The sequence below is a fragment of the Amblyomma maculatum genome, chromosome 8, assembly GCF_055883805.1.
Source record: "Amblyomma maculatum isolate TAMU_Amacu chromosome 8, ASM5588380v1, whole genome shotgun sequence".
Taxonomy (NCBI): Eukaryota; Metazoa; Arthropoda; class Arachnida; order Ixodida; family Ixodidae; genus Amblyomma; species Amblyomma maculatum.
In genome coordinates, this window is record NC_139351.1 from 87453345 (window position 1) to 87467826 (window position 14482).

General features: G+C 45.8%; 1 protein-coding gene across 9 annotated transcripts in view; it reads right to left on the reverse strand.

Annotated features, from left to right (window-relative positions):
* The window catches only part of LOC146181709 (inaD-like protein), a 1346554-nt gene that overhangs the window by 751577 nt on the left and 580495 nt on the right, over positions 1-14482 (reverse strand). For all 9 annotated transcript variants that reach the window (XM_084576720.1, XM_084576719.1, XM_084576716.1 and 6 more), the window contains one exon: positions 8074-8426. The gene's annotated coding sequence lies outside the window, so the exon portion shown is untranslated. The remainder of the gene's footprint in view (positions 1-8073; positions 8427-14482) is intronic.

Sequence of the window (14482 nt, forward strand, 5' to 3'; positions counted from 1 at the left end):
TACAGCTAAGCGTTGATAAAAAAAAAAATTACTCACAACAAGACAGCGCACATGCGCGTAGTCCGAATGGTGGCCTTTTTCAGTATATAGCTCGGCAAAAAATAATATTACTCTGAGTACTAACGTTGCGGTTAGCAAAACTCTACCATTATAGGTCTTCCTCTTCAACCTTTTCCGGCGGGAGCTGCTCTCGCTTCATGCCCTCAACTTGCCAACCTTGTCGACGCACTGAATCTCTAACACTCGTGCTGAATCTATAATTCCCTTGAACTGCACTCTGTAAGACTAACCGATCAGCCATTATCTCCGTTTAGCATTTCATAGATTATTTAAGCTGGTTTGATCTTAAAGTCAGCGACGATACCATTGAGTCGCGCTTTTCCCCTAACACAATCTACTACTGTATTCGTGTCTCTCAAAGTTACCTCTCATTGGTTTTGTTTTCTTAGCTCACTAGGATGTCCTCAATTTGGTTTCAATCCATTCAAGCAGCCGCTATGTGCCCACCTTATAAAATAAGAAATGGCAAGATTCAATTGTCACATACCTCCCTCCCGATAAGCATTGACAATACGGCCTTTGCGACCTGACAGCCCAGATGATAATACGGTGGTACAAGTAAGCGGTGGTTATGGTACCAAGCGACACATAACATGAAGTTGGGCGTAGTAAGGGGCTTGTAAGGCCGCGGTGGCCCTCTCTTTAATGTTTCGGCGCGCGCGCCGCACAAAACGGCGATGGAATGTTCTCCATGCTACGAGGAAGCGACGCGACCGATTACGTCATCTCGGCCACCGCGCTGCGCCTCCTCGCCCTCGTCGCCATGCGCGGAGTCAAGCCTGCATTCCCCCGCACGGTCCCGGCCCTCCTCATCGCTTCGCGCGGGAGGGCCGCGCGGGAGGGCCGCGCGTGCTGACCATGTTCGAGAAAATTCGAGGCCTCTCCAGAAGGCCGAGGGGGGAAGGCATAGCTTTGGCAGCGCTAAGCTGTTTTCCGTGCCTCCTCTGCGCCTAGAGGGTTCGGCGCTGGCTATTTAAGAGCGCGCCGCGCAGCCATCGACAGTTCTGGTTCTGATTCGATTCTCGCTCGGAGAAGACAGCGTAGCCGGCAGGCCCCGACTGAGAAGTCGTAAAAAGAGCTATGCGCTCGTTTTGCTGTTAGTTATTGGCTCAGTCTCTTTTGTAAAGTGTGTCGCCTCTCTGTCTCGTGTGAATAAGTTTTCTGTACCCTGTGCTTCGTGTTCTTGTTATATAAAGTTAATTTTCGTTTTGTTACTGCAAGTTCGTCGTCCTGTGTCTCATTGTGCGTTTGAGCGTGAACTACATGTCGCCTGCCGAATCGGAGAGCACCTTGGAGAGCTGTGGAAGACTTGAAGAAGAACCTTTTGACGTTTTACTGGCGCAGCCGACAGTACGATTCGGCAGCTGCAGCACTCCGCAAGCCCAGCCCGTTACTCGAGCCGTCGCAATGTTATCGGCGCTCACCGAAGTCTGTCGGCCGTTCAAGGTGGAAGAGCTTCGCCGCGTGCAAGGACATAGGGACCCCAAGAGGAGACGGTCAGAGGCAGCGGCGAATAGGAGTGCCCACCAGAGAGGAGCGGCGCGGCAAGGAGGGAGCAACCGTTGCTGAGGTGCCACGATCTCCCGGTCGTAAGGGGTAGGAGCTTCGTCGACGCGTGCAAGGACCCAGGGACCCCAAGCGGTGACGGTCAGAGGCAGCGACGATCGGAAGTGCCCCACAGCGAGGAGCGACGCGGCGAGAAAGGCGGAACCATTGCTCAGGGGAGCGGGATTTCTAGCGCCCGTTCGTGTGCGTGGCTCAGGCATTAGGAGCGGGAGGTGCGCGGTGTCGACGTGTAGTTAGTTGGATTAGTAAACATGAACACCAGAAAGTCAGTGTTTTCCGGATGGACCAGTGTGTCCATAAGAGTCCCCGTAGCCTCACTGAGACGGAAGAATTGCGTAACAAAGACAAACAGTAAGGACCTAGTGAAGCGTCGAGAGACAGAGGCAAAAATAGAGACTGAATTAGAAATCAGAAAAATGGAGATAAAAGCTAAGTTGGAAATCGCAAAGATGGAGACGGAATTGAGAAAGTACGAACTGGAAACTCAAAAAGCGATCCAGTTATTACAAGTAAGACGAATGCCCCTCGGACGCCAAATTGAAGCAAGTAGAAGAAACTACAAAGAGCGTTTCGAAAGAGCGGCCCCGAAAAGTACTCGAAGGGAATGTGTCAGGTAATGCTGCAGCTTCAGCGTCAGACACTACCACGAGCATAGATCCGGCGGAGACGACCTTCGCCGAGGAGAGAAATTCAGTCGGCATGAACGGCGCGTCGCCGGCTAAGGAAGTAAACAGCGCCAAACCAACTGCGGAAACCGTAGCGATAGAAGTGCCCGCGGGCGCTCAGATTACCGAAGGCGTCAGCGTTCAGCCAGGTGCGCGGGAAGACGCGTGGCAGCAGGAGACCGAACTCAAACTCGCTGTAGACGAAGTAATCGAAGAGCGTAAAGCCGCCGCGTGTTTACAAACTAATGATCCTGACGCGTTTAATGTAGGAAATGCGGGTGAAACAGCAGAACCGGGCGTGAGCGCTTATCAAGAACAGGGCGCCACAGTTGATGCGATCGGCGAGATCAGCGATCATGCGTTGGCCGCAACAGAGGCTGCTTGTACGGCAGAAGTCTCAGCAGCTGTCGTAAATACTACAGTCAGCACCACGATAGGAGCGGAATTAGCCACCGCTCGCAACTGTGAACCAAAGACACTCCAGGATGAAGTGAGCACCCCGCGCGAGGATGAGCTTACAGGGGGTAGCATAAGCGAAAATCCAAGAGAGTCACAGGATACGTCCCACCCCTCTGGCTCTAAAGACAATAAAAGTTTTCAACAACAACAACAACAACAACTAAAGAACAGAGCATCATCGCTGGAGGTTTATCGACAGCAACACCGCAAGTCGAGACCGCCGCGTTGAACCACGACGCGCCGGCTACGAACACGTTGACCGCAGAAGATGCTGTATGTAGGAGAGCGATCTCATCAGTGACCGTAAATATCAAGGTCAGTGCCATGACAGGCGCTGAATCGACCGCCACTTTCACTCGTGAACCTGAGACGCTCAGAGAAGCGATGAGTCCCCCATTCGAAGGCGAGTGTTTAGCATGCTGCATTTTTGCAGACCTACACGAGCCGCATGATGCCGCTCCCCTCCTTAGCTCTAACGAGTGCCGAGACGAAACAAATTCTCCACTTGAGCCTGAGCAGCGTTGCGCCGGCGGGCGTGAGCGGTCCTGCTCGCCTGTGCATGAAAGTGTGCGCGCTCGAGCGCACGGAGTGACAAGCGAAGCGCGCGAAGAACATTTGCCGGACTTGACCACATATGATGTGTGTGGACCTCCAGGATCTGGGACCTATCGTGAACGTTCTGCACGCTGTGCAGTGACTGTACGCGAGAAAGGTGATTTTGAACTTTGTGCTCGTGAACTTTGTGCGCCAGGAACTGCGACTGGCTTTGAACGCCATGCATGCCGCGAAGCGACTATGAACAGAAAGTGTGCATGTACACCGTGTGCCAGCGGACGAAGGGCCGCGGCCTTAAGTATGTATTCGGTTTGGCTGGGCAAAAAAGCCCAGCAATCCTCTTATGGTGGGGCGTGTAAGGCCGCGGTGGCCCTCTCTTTAATGTTTCGGCGCGCGCGCCGCAGAAAACGGCGATGGAATGTTTTCCAAGCTACGAGAAAGCGACGCGACCGATTACGTCATCTCGGCCACCGCGTTGCGCCTCCTCGCCCTCGTCGCCATGCGCGGAGTCAAGCGTGCATTCTCCCGCACGGTCCCGGCCCTTCTCCTCGCTTCGCGCGGGAGGGCCGCGCGTGCTGACCATGCTCGAGAAAATTCGAAGCCTCTCCAGAAGGCCAAGGGGGGAAGGCATAGCTTTGGCAGCGCTAAGCTGTTTTCCGTTCCTCCTCCGCGCCTAGAAGGTTCGGCGCTGGTTATTTAAGAGCGCGTCGCGCAGTTACTGACGGTTCTGGTTCTGATTCGATTCTCGCTCGGAAAAGACAGTGTAGCCGGCAGGCCCTGACTGAGAAGTCGTAAAAAGAGCTATGCGCTCGTTTTGCTGTTAGTTATTAGCTCAGTCTCTTTTGTAAAGTGTGTCGCCTCTTTGTCTCGTGCGAATAAGTTTTCTGTACCCAGTGCTTCGTGTTCTTGTTATATAAAGTTAATTCTCGTTTTGTTACTGCAAGTTCGTCGTCCTGCGTCTCATTGTGTGTTTGAGCGTGAACTACACGTAGCCTGCCGAATCGGGGAGCACCTTGGAGAGGTGTGGAAGATTTGAAGAAGAACCTTTGACGTTTTGCTGGGCTTCTGACTAATGTGAACCACCTGCAGTTCATCTAGCGCTGATAACACATATGATATGTAATGTGTTTCGTCTGTGTCAAAATGCGCCTGTCGCGGCCGTGGCGTGCTCCTGCGACCTTGCGATTCAGCGGCTGAACAACAAAGTCTCATAGTCTCTCCCACTGGCTCTTGATGAATCTAGCTTCAAGTAAAATACGTTAGCGCGATGTCTTTTTGCACCTACATCAAATTTCGATGACCCCAGGGATGTTCTCTAGCTGGCTCAAAGTACTGACTTTCGCGACCCTAATATCTAGTGCGAGCCTGTAACACCATGAGTCTCGGATGCCAGCGACGTCAGACGCACCGGTTCAATATTCTACCATAGAGCGGATGCCTCTGTGACGCAAGGCGCGCAATTTTCTGGACATCTCGAACGCCGGGGTGATATTAGATTTCCTGGCGGCTGGTGCAAGTTACCGTCATCGCTGTTGCCGGACGGCGTTGTCCAAGTCTGCGTTATAGGCAAGCGGCAAAAGAGCACACAAGCGTCGGTTGTAATTAGCAGATCTCTCGTCTCCAGGCTAATGAGAAACAAACGAGAAACGGGGGAGGACGCTTCGGACTTCGCCCTGATGCTCCTATACTGACCGATTTAAGCAACTAAAAAAGAAACAATGAGAAAACCCAATATCGGTAAAAGACCGGCGAAATGCTGCGAGATGCAGTTATGTCATGCCTACTCGAACGGGTGGTGGGAAACCTGACCCACTGACGGCAGTTCTTTGTGAGATGATATAACGCTTAAAATGTGTTTTTTTTTTAATTTCACTTAAAAGATCGCAGATGTCGTTTTCTCTATATTGTTAATCATTTTGCTACCTCCACTTTATCCCACTTATCTATGTAATGTTTAAAACTAGTGTTTTCTATTTCTTCATCTCGTGAACTATCCTTGGAAACTACTTCTTCATCCCAAAATCTATATCCCTATTTGGCTCTTTCTGGGGCACTACTTCTCTCGGCGTTATTTTTTATTACCCTCCTTCTGACATCTCCCCACATAGCATGGCCAATCTGCTGAAGCCCTAATTTATTTGCCTACGTTTCTCTCTTCGTCGCCTTAAGAAACCCTCCATCGATTCATTTCGGCGCTGATCCTCCCGGTCATTTCACACACGCAGCTAATCAATGTCACCACTGTCATTCTCGTTCTCTTAGCAATTCTTTCCTTTTCTCACGCTTGTTACTAACCACCTCTTCTTCATCCGCATTTGTCAAAAATATCCATTCTGAACGCACAAATCCTTTAGCCTTCGCTTTTACGTTTCTATTGTTCGGATAAATTACATACGAAAACAATAAATATAAAGCCTAGAATCGGTTAAAAGAATTTGGCTAATGAAAGAGAGCAGTTTATTTAGGTATGTCAGCATCCAATGGGCAAGAATGTACATAAAAACGTGCATAACAAGGCCAATAAGTACACCGCTTTTCTTCTCGCGTAAACTATCATAATGATCAGCTTAATAACTTGTGCTGAAAAATGCAGACATCTCGTATCGATCGTGCTTGCGCCACCTCCTCCGCCTAATGACCCTCTGCATCTCCGCTACGTTCGCCTTCTCTTATATGCAGCGTTTACATTAACTCCTCACTGTGTGAGCAGAGTACATCATTGAACAGAAAGTGTTGCTTTGAGGAAGGAAAAGCGTGATTCATCGTCTACCCTCTCGTATGCGTGTTTGCATTTTTGATTCAGTAAGGAAACTCATATTCTTTCGTACTGATGGAAACGTCGCATTAGATTCCACTTCGTTAGCAGAAGGGAGCGCCTGGTATGTTCCTTAGAAGTTTGCCCATGTGATTTTACTCTCTTTTCTGCAATTAGCACGTACTTCTTAAATCAGTTTATTCCCTAAAATGAATTCAAATGAATGGTACAGACTTCTGGTCATGAGTAGATAAAATACACTTTCCTGCTGTACCGTCCCCTTCTTCACGAGGCATTCAGATCAGTGGCTAGGATCCCTACAGGGATGATTAGGAAAGAACAATGTTTTTCCTTTTTTATTTGCATGTTTATTAATAACGTCCTACGGTGCGTTAAATTTAACGCTCTTAATCAGCGCTACGATTCGGAGCACTTCAAAGGGAGACTCTGCTTTCAGTGGGTGCTGGCGTTGCACGTTGCACTGTGCACGGCATGAGAGAGGTTTTGCATTTCACCTTTATCGCAGTGCACCTGCCGCTGTCAACGTTCGACTCCATGACATTGGCACAGAGCAGAACCTTGCTACAGCCACTTAGGAATCGCGCTGGAAGATCAGAATATCTACCCATGCCTTTCATACACCATGAAATTGTTTTCTCCGAATGTGACAAATGAGTAGCAGAAAAATACAACATGGTTACAACAGTGAATAGATTATATATTGAGCCCGATTGTGCTACCAATGTTTGCTGCTCAAGGGCGCAACAAGGATTATTATGTATATTACAACAACCAAGGTTGCCATAGGGGGTTGAAGGAAATGTTAAAAAAATTACATTTAATTTCTTGCCAGACGAAATGGCTCTAGATGTTTGCACTAATATGTCCCACAACTCCTCCGTTCGTCTCTTCCGTCCTTCCGTCTCCCTGTTCCCAGTAACACCCCGGAAGTCGTTTTCTCCACTGTAATTGGATTATGTTTACGTCCTTCCGGCCTCATTCTACAAGCCATCAATTACTGCAGCAACGGGGTAATTGATACCCTGAAGGAAGCAACTCTTTCATCTCCTGCAACTATTTACCTTCATTGTGTGTTCCAGCACGTCAGCTTCCTCTAGAACCCTCTTTTTTCCACAAAAAAAGGGTAATATCTGCATATCCGCTAGCCATCAGTGTCTATCCGTCTCAGTGTCTGCAAGAGCTCTATGAGCTCATATCTTTACAAGACAAATTAAATTAAGAACCAACATTGCCATCTGAGCTGTCGGGTGTCAAAACATGCAAGTACATAATTTTGCAGAGGTTATTAGCTAGAAGCAACACGAGTACCTATCACGCAAGGCCGGAAGCAAGCGACTAAATACAACTCCGAGAAAGTAAAGCACTCGTAGAGCGAAAGAACAGGTTATTAAAATAGCTCTCACTTGATGACTGCCGTGCCACCATTTGATAAACCTTTTATTTGACCCACGTATAAAATCTGGCGTTTTAGTGGCCCGAAGCATAAAAGTTAGCCAATTTTTAGCGGTATTCCGTATAAACCGGAAACAGCTGTTGCTCAGGCGAGGGCTGTTTCGCAGTGCATATGTAAATACTTGGGTCATTTCGAGCTCAGTGTCATCATGCCTAACATCTTAGATGCACATGGGGAAGAAGCATACATTCGGCGCCAGTTACCATATGTTTCTCGAATTCTTCGACCTAACGTATCAAGAATATTGACGCCTTCTATTTTCCACGTTTATTTACTGGCGCAGATGAACCGAAAAATATCATTGCAGGCCCAATGATAAGCCCAGAAAAACCATTACCATGACCAATATAATAATCGGGCAATTCTGTATTATGTTTACATTATAGTAGAGGTGACTCTCCTCCTCAAAGCATAAGGCACGTTGGCTGCTACCATGCGGTGGTATATAAACACGGTTTACAGGCTACCGGCTTATGCGTATAAAGTTCATGTCTGTTTGCTCGATGACTATTTTGATGGGAGGAAGACAGGTGACTCACCTTCAGTGCGAGAGAAAATTCAACAGATTCGGGGCTTTGCGCAGACTTGGGGTAATCCTTTCAGCGTTGCCCAGAAGTTCGATTCACGCTTACACGAACTCTATGCTTCACCACCAAGGGCAGTCCCAATTGCAGCTAGCGTCATGGAAACAATACGGCGAAACACGCACGAAAGTACGCAGCACTCGATGAAGCCGCCAAGCATCGCCACACGTGCACTGATCACCCGATGACTGGAGTAGGGGGAAAAAGCGTCCGTCACAGCTGGCTGATTTCTACGGGTGTTTAACAAGGCGTGAAATGTCGGATGCAGAGGAGAGGCATGTCCATGCTTCGTGACGAAGTAAATCCACCTGTAACAGAGGAAAAAAACATTCACAAAATCAACGCAGTGTTTCTTGGTTCCAATTTCTGCTCGATCTCAGGTTACGTCACTTTTGATGCAAGGAATGCATCCTGCGATGTAAATGGCAGCACATTCTTGCAACGGATGTTTCTAGTTCAGAACCTGCTTGGCCACCAGTGGCTGTCGAAGAAACGATTTGTGCCTCGTTATAAGCTCTCAGAAAGCTGGGCATGCCCTAGCGTCTAAATATCCGGGCATTGCCCTTCAATGCTAGTTAAAGAAACAGCAGCGAGAGAGATTATGGAGTTACGGCGCGCAGTTCTGCACTGCATCTGATAAGAGAACTGCGATCTTCATTTGAGGCACCTGTTTTTCAACAACACCGAACAACAGTATTAGCATTTTATATTTCATCGCTGCCAGACCTGCGAGTGATTTTCTTTCAGGGTTTACTGACGTATTATTTCCTACTCTTGCTATTAGAGCAGGATAAAAAGACAAAGCTAGAAGAAGATCACCAAACAAATGGAATCTTTGTCACCAGCGCCACCAGAACAAGTACTTCACACAGTTTAAAAAGCAATGAAGCAAAACTTACATGGCGAAACGACTCAAGAAAAAAGGCTCATGAATAGATAGTGGATTTATAATACTCTCTAATATTGATGACAACCTTCCTATTGCATTTCTTGAGTCCTTTCGCCATGTCAGCTTTGCTTCATTGCTTTTTAAACTCTGTGAAGTGCTTGTTTTGGTGGCGCTGGTGGCAAAGATTCCATTTGTTCAGTGACCTTCTTCTAGTTTTATCTTTTTATCCTGCTCTCATAGCAAGAGTAGGAAATAATACGTCAGTAAAAATCTCCACCAGAACAAGCACTTCACACAATTTAAAAAGCAATGAAGCAAAGCTGACATGGCGAAAAGACTCAAGAAATGCAATAGCATATTGACAAGGTGGAGGGGAGGTTGTCATCAATATTAGAGAGTGTTTTAACACATCTATGCATTCATGAGCTTTTTTATTATTCACAAATAGCGTTTGAGGGATGCTGTAATCTTCTTGCATATCCAGAAATGTAATTTCTATAACAAAAATAACGTATGCCTTCAGATAGTCATAACTAAATGTCCCTGGCAAGTATTACAGTCGTTCCCACAAGCAACGAAGAGAGCCTTCCGCATTTTCAATTAGCCGCGACAGCTTCCATGTTTACGTGCAGAGAGTCTATGCAAAGCAGAGCGGAAATCAGAAAAGAGAAAGATAATGTGCGTTGTTCATGGTGCTAGATAAAGTTCTCTGTGTTTGGCTCTTCTGCGTCGTTGAGAAGGAACCATCGCCAAGCGTGTTTCTGGACGAGCTTTAGAATGTTCGTTTTTGTGCGAGACTATGTTTATTCCAGTAAATATTGAAGCACGTGGATACAGCTGGAATAAGACCGATTTAATTACAGGGATATGGGAGATGCCTTTGTAACGCACTGACTTAGCTGATAAGGAGGAGGAGGATTTCTAGTGCTTGACCAATTCGCTCTTACAACACCACCTGCTACACAATACTTCCTGATTAGCTTATTTAATAGAGCAACTGCCTCCGGACAGGCGGTGGTCCCAGGTTCAAGCCACGCTTCAGAACCCAATTTTTCGTTACCCGCGATATTTCTGTGATACTCATATAGCTTTTTTGTAACTGTACGCCTGCGTTTGAGGATGACGCGAATGAGTAATCACTCTCCTATAAGTGAATACAAAGCAAAAACTGAGGGCTCCTCACAATTAGGTCTTCGTAAGCAACGACTTCAAACAAGGTTAGGCACCTCAGGTTGTCTATCGCAAACATGAGCTCTTTTCAGCATTCTCTGAACTATATAAAGTGTATAATAGTTGCACTGTTGAGGCTAGGGTATCGCCGATGATTGGAAAAGATTGCTTCGAATAAATCAGAAAAATTAAGGAGATGAGAATACTTGCACGTGTAGGGACCGAAATCATGTATTTGCCCTCACCATACTTTTTTTCTCCTTTGTCTTCCGGCAAGCAACACCATCTATATGACGTTCCCCGAATGAGATAAAAATTTAAATGTTGAAATTAAAAGGTCTGTCTTTTCTATACTCAACCAGCGAAACACACAGAAACACACACACACACAAAAAAGAAGTACACGGAACGCACTGTCCAGTGTACTTCTTGTGTTTCTGTGCCTTTTGCTGGTGCCATACCTTTGATTCGCACCAACTAGCCCAAACGGTCATGATGTTAAATGTCTATTTCTTGCTGCCACAGGTGACGAGAGTATTGAAATAAATGAAATAAGATAAATGACATGCAGCATGTCCTGAGTGTGCAGCGCTAAGGCTGAGTTAAGCATCGCCATTTATAGCCATGTGTCATTATTTTCCGTATTACACGGACGGTGTGTAGGGTAGATATCTAGAAGATGCCTTAATAGCAGGTAGAGCATAGGAGGCTGCCGGTAAATTCACGGCTCAACATGCAAGAGGTTTCTTGATTGTCTTAGAAAACAGAAAGAAAAAGAATGGATTGCGCTTGAATGTGGTTCCTTTTGAAGCAGTTCTCTGCTCATGAAGAAAACACGCTGTTTTATCAGATCATTAGCTTCTGCCTTGAAGCTGTGAATATTGACTTTGCAGCCCCTGATTCAAAGAAACTGAGGTATACTGTAACATACGAATTGATAAACACTTTTTAAAGGCTGTAGTCGCGGTGAAGTGCTAATAATAAGATAACAGTTTTTTTTTAAGCTTATACATTGGCACGGCATAATGCCGTCACCCTGAATTCAGGCTTTTACTAAGTTCAGGGTAAAGTGTCGACGCGTCTAGAGAGATTAGGAAAGAAAATATGACATTGCACTCTCATTGGCTTACTGAAAATAAATAATAAACCACAAAAAAAGGCGACAAGTTTAAGGAACGAATCAAAGAATGGCGATTGTGATTGTCCAGGCGGCACGGTTTACACGACAGTCTATTATGTCATATGAGGGAAGCCTGTGGATTATTTTTAACGCTTGTTCTCTTCTCGTGACGGCAGGGACACCCATGCATGCTTAGTTTTGAAGTATATATAGTCTTGACTATAGCTGGAGAAAAACAATTGGCAGGTGGTTTCTTTGCTAAACCGATTAAAGTGCAAAAGCAGGGGTTTTCTTCGCCTTACTTGTTTTAATTCGGCATGTTTGCTGTTTTTTACGTGATACCTGGTGCAAACGTTCTGTGTCTATGAACCCAGTGGGCTGCAGTTTCAGCTGAGCATGCGGCCTCATCCGGGAGTCGCCACATCAAATGACGGAGGTTTAAAAATCGCCTCCGCGATCACCTCCGCCATAACAGCATGTTTGATCGCGGAGTCCAAGGGTTTAACTTTAATTTCCAAGGGTTTAACTTTAATTGTGACGCCATGTGGGAGCCGCCACGTCACACGGCGGAATTTTAAGTCTAAATAAACATGTTCATAATGTGCGAAAGCACCCGCCGTGGTGGCTCAGAGAATAAGAAGCTCGCCTACTGAATCAGAGTTCTCCGGTGCGAACAAGGCCGGTTTAAATGCATTGCGCTTATTTCTTTTTGGGGTAAAAACCCTATAAGAGGTCATGGGAAGTCATTGGTCGGACGTACGCTTCATCATTCTCTCTGCTGGCTGGCGAACGTACGCCCGTCGTGGAGACTCGTACGCTGCAGCCGCTATACAAATACCCGTATACTAGACCACGTTACTAGGCCTCACGAAAAGGCTTAGCCTATCACAACGACGTCACGAACTATATCGGGCAAGATGTTTGGTCGATAGTGGTAAGCATATGAGTGATTTCCCAGTACGTGTGCTTCGACTGTTTTGATCTCTTACTTCTAATTCTCCATGCGCAGCATTTAGAAAATTTCAGGCCGCCAAGGTAACTGCACAGGACGCTGTAACAAAAGCAAGTGTGGAAGCTCGATCAACATGATATGGAAATGTTTCAGTAAAGCGCACGTTAACAGGCTGAAATAAAACTTTATTGGGAGGAATAGGAGAAGTCAACTAGAGTGCCGCGGGCCGTGGAGACCTTTGGCGACGCCGGTCCATTCGACGGCCTTGAACTGAATGCCAGGGTCATCGCTGACCTTAGCTTGTTCCAAACTTTTTTAGAAGGATCAGGCAAGAGTTCTGAGGGAGGCTTATGGGCTTTGCACGCCCAGATCATATGCTCGAAGATGTCTTTGTCTTTCCAAAATTAGCAGAAGGGATTCATACCCTTATTTATGAATTGTGATATGTAGTTTGGGTTAGGGAGGGTCCCCGTCTGTAGCTGACTTCATAAGACATGTTTTCTGGTCAGTGTTTTATGGGGTGGTGGGAGTGTTCTGTTTTGTAATGTGTGGTGCGTTCGTGGTATGATATAACTGGCTCTCCGAAGGAATCCGGTTCCTGATTTTTTTTCTACCACTCGACCGGCTAATTCTCGAGCGTATTGGCGGACAGCCTCATTTCACGGATTCCCTGCATCAGCGGGGATCAATATTAAATTGATCTCTCTCAAAAGAACAGATTCTCTTATTTCATTAAGTATTTGTGGGGTGGGATTAGAGACTCTACCTCGAGCAAAGTTACTGATCGTCAGTTTGGAGTCGCTTACTATGATTGTTGCATTAGCAAAGGCGATGGCCGCGGTTATGACGGCCTCCTTCGCCAATAGGCATCTTGATTCGGAATACCTATGATACACATCCCTCATCATCTGCCTCATGTTTCAGTTTCGTCTTTTTGCAGTCAAAGGAAATTAGGAGAAGGGAGTTTAGCTCACGTCGCCAATACATGAACTATTTTTTTCAAATGCGAAATGGTTTCTGTTATAGCAAACAACCGGATCTTGAGCCGGTATGTATATGAGTGATTTCCCACTGAGTGGTATTCGACCCTTTTGACCTAAAGTCTAAAGGATTGCTATAGAGTCTACAATATGTCTATAGAAAGTCTATAGATCATTTTTGTAAGGGATATATGTGGTAAGCATATAAGTGATATCCACTAAAAGTACTTCGACTATTTTTATCTTTTACTTCTAATTCTTCATGTGCAGCATTTCAAAAACTTCAGGCTACCGAGGTGACAACTCTAGCCGCTGCAACAAGAAGTGTGGAAGGGTGATAGCTGGGATATGGAAATGTTTCAGTAAAGCGCACGTTAAGAACACTTAGGAAATATATACCTTACCATCTGCATCATGTTTCAGCGTCGTTTTTTTTTTTTCGCATTCAAAAGGAAATTAGGAAAGGGAAGTTTACTTCACGTGACACCTACATAGGCAGTTGTCTTCTCAAAAGCAGAATGGTTTCCATTATAGAAATTAGCGGGATCTTGAACATTATTCGAGTTTGCTTTTGTTCCGCTAATCACAATACTATTTTCCTGTATGTTTCTCTACCAGCAGCTAAGGACTAGATGCCAGTATGTGTGTAGTGGGTGGCTGAAAAGCTAGCAAAGCCGTATGATAGTGATACGAGCAAATAAAGACTACTATAGAAGAGAAGTAAAGAGAAATGAATTGCAATTTTTCGTCCGCGGAAGGTCCAGGAAACAAAAAATGCACACCAATTTTAGGCACGTAAACAATACAACTGCCAACAAACAGCTCTCGCAACAAATTAATGCTCGTGCCTAATATTAACTTTTAAAATCAGAAAGAAACCTTGCTCCACGTTGCAGTCATTATATATTGCTGCTATGTGTTTTGCTTGCATACAACGCTTTCCATATTTTGCTGAAAATGTGTATGTCATAAATCGTCACTAGAAATTCTTCTGTCACTTTAGAAGCTTTGGCATGATAATTTACTCTTCCAGCTTTCGAAGTTTGTGGATTTAGAGTTTGAAGAAAATTATATCTTGGCTTGGGCAGTGGTTTAATTTTGTGATAGCTTTTTTTTTTAGGTATTCAGCACCACAGTTTGTTTGGTAGATCTTTTAGACACCTAACAGAGCTCGTACGCTGTTGTTTTGGGATTACATGTAATTATTTCGAAGTCTGAAATCGAAAGGAAAGATTAATCACGCACACATGAAG